The following is a 2,500-nucleotide window of genomic DNA, read 5'->3' on the forward strand; positions in this document are numbered from 1 at the left end:
AGGGAACGTGAGCTGGGTTTAGACCGTCGTGAGACAGGTTAGTTTTACCCTACTGATGAAGTGTTGTTGCAATAGTAATTCTGCTCAGTACGAGAGGAACCGCAGATTCAGACAATTGGCATTTGCACTTGCCTGAAAAGACAATGGTGCGAAGCTACCATCTGTTGGATTATGACTGAACGCCTCTAAGTCAGAATCCGTGCTAGAAAGCAACGATGATTACCTCCAGAGAACTTTAGGCGAACCAGAATAGAGGGTTTCGGCCCTCATGCGTCCCAAAGTGCCAAGGGGGACAAAAGCTCCCAAGGCACTGCCGCTAGCAAATTCTAACGTTTCTGGAGATAAATCCTTTGCAGACGACTTAAATAAAGAACGGGGTATTGTAAGTTGTAGAGTAGCCTTGTTGCTACGATCTTCTGAGATTAAGCCTTTGTTCTAAGATTTGTATCACATCTTTTTTTTGACAAGGTCAAAAGTCCTCCTCACACCATGAAATATTTTTTAAGTCAAAGGTCCTCCTCACACCACAAAATATTTTCAAAGTCAAAAGTCCTCCTCACACAATTTAATATTTTGTAACTGAAAGGTCCACCACAAAACCCAATTCTTTTCTAAGTGAAAAGTCCTCAAAATTTTTAGAAAAACTCTTAGAAAAATTGTTTGGTATGAGAAGGACCTCGACTTCGAAAATTCTGTGGTGTGGGGAGGTCTTTTGACCTACCAAAAAAATTGGTGGTGTGAGGAGGACCTCTGACTTAGAATTAGGGTTTGAAATGGGGTTAGGGTTAGGGTTAGGGTAAGTGTTAGGGTTAGGAAAAAGGTTTAAATGATATTTGGAGAGGTTTTTCGGGTGTTTAGAGGCTATTTATGCTATGTAACGAGTATTTGCTTATATACTTGCTTATATACTTAGGTCAACAATTTATAGCAAAAATGTGTTCCAGCCAAGTTCTTTTAGACGCTCTTTCGAATGGCAACATTCCCGATTGAAAATGGCGACCTACCAAAATCCGCACTTTGCTTCCCCGTCCATATAGAGGTGAGTATTTGACTTTGCTTCCGTCAGAGTCAAGGAAACACATTGAAAATGGAATCAGCATACAAGAAAACCTAGTTTGGGATAGGTTTTGTGCCTTCCGTGGTATTATAACCATAGAACTGCTCCTGAGGGGGGTAGGGTAGGCCCACCAAAAAGTGCACTTCTGGTTAGGTCGCTAATTTCTAAAATAAATGTGTCCCAACCAAGTTTTTTTGGACGCTCTTTCGAATGGCAACATTCCTGATTGAAAATGCCGACCTACCAAAATCCGCACTTTGCTTCCCCGTCCATATAGGGGTGAGTATTTGGCTTTGCTTTCGTCAGAGTCAAGGAAACACATTGAAAATGGAATCAGCATACAAGAAAACCTAGTTTGGGATAGGTTTTGTGCCTTCCGTGGTATTATAACCATAGAACTGCTCCTGAGGGGGGTAGGGTAGGCCCACCAAAAAGTGCACTTCTGGTTAGGTCGCTAATTTCTAAAATAAATGTGTCCCAACCAAGTTTTTTTGGACGCTCTTTCGAATGGCAACATTCCTGATTGAAAATGCCGACCTACCAAAATCCGCACTTTGCTTCCCCGTCCATATAGGGGTGAGTATTTGGCTTTGCCTTTGTCAGACTCAAGTAAAAGCATTTAAAATGGAGTCAGCATACAAGAAAACCTAGATTGGGATAGTTTTTCTGCCTACCGTGGGATCATAACCATAGAACTGCCCCTGAGGGAGGTAGGGTTAGGGTTAGCGTTAGGGTTAACGTTGGGGTTAGGATTGAAGACAGAAGATTGGTGATGTCAGGAGGACCTTCTTAAAACAAACAGAAATACACTTATTAGGGGACTAGGGCCAGTGGACTCAGAAATGTCTTTCGTAGCAGTCTCCTATAAGAGTATTTTTCTCTGATTTAGGTGACTCCTCCTCACACCACCATTTTTCTTAGTCGAAAGACCTCTTCACAGCACGACTTTCCTGATGGATTTCTATGTAACTGCTCGTGCTGAGAGGTGTGTCGAAAGTTGATCATGTTCCCGTAAAATCTGAGGTCTCCACTGTCTAGCGAGGTACTTACAGTGAATATAGTGAATTTTTCAAAAATTGGAGAATTCTGACTTTTGCGATGAATTTTAATGTAATTGGTCGTGCTGAGAGGCGTGTTAAAATTTGAACATGTTCCCGTAAAATCTGAGGTGAGAATTAGTGAGGTACTTACAGTGCGTATAGTGACAAATCTTTAAAAGCGTGAAATTATGGGATGTTGTGGCTTCAATGGGTTTTTAAGATGTCACCAGTCATTTGGCATGACTTACAAACGATTTGGCTGGTTGTGGGTTCGATTTTCAAAATTTCATTTTTTTCGCGTTTTTATTTTCTGTCTACCATATCATGCAGTCTCCTTATTAGCGTTTGGGGGTTATAGTGTGGGCAGGTTGGTCGCAAAGGTTCCGAGAGGAGCTGGCTAGTA

This window comes from Pavona decussata, unplaced genomic scaffold (assembly GCF_977016875.1).
Source record: "Pavona decussata unplaced genomic scaffold, jaPavDecu1.1 SCAFFOLD_3675, whole genome shotgun sequence".
NCBI lineage: Eukaryota > Metazoa > Cnidaria > Anthozoa > Scleractinia > Agariciidae > Pavona > Pavona decussata.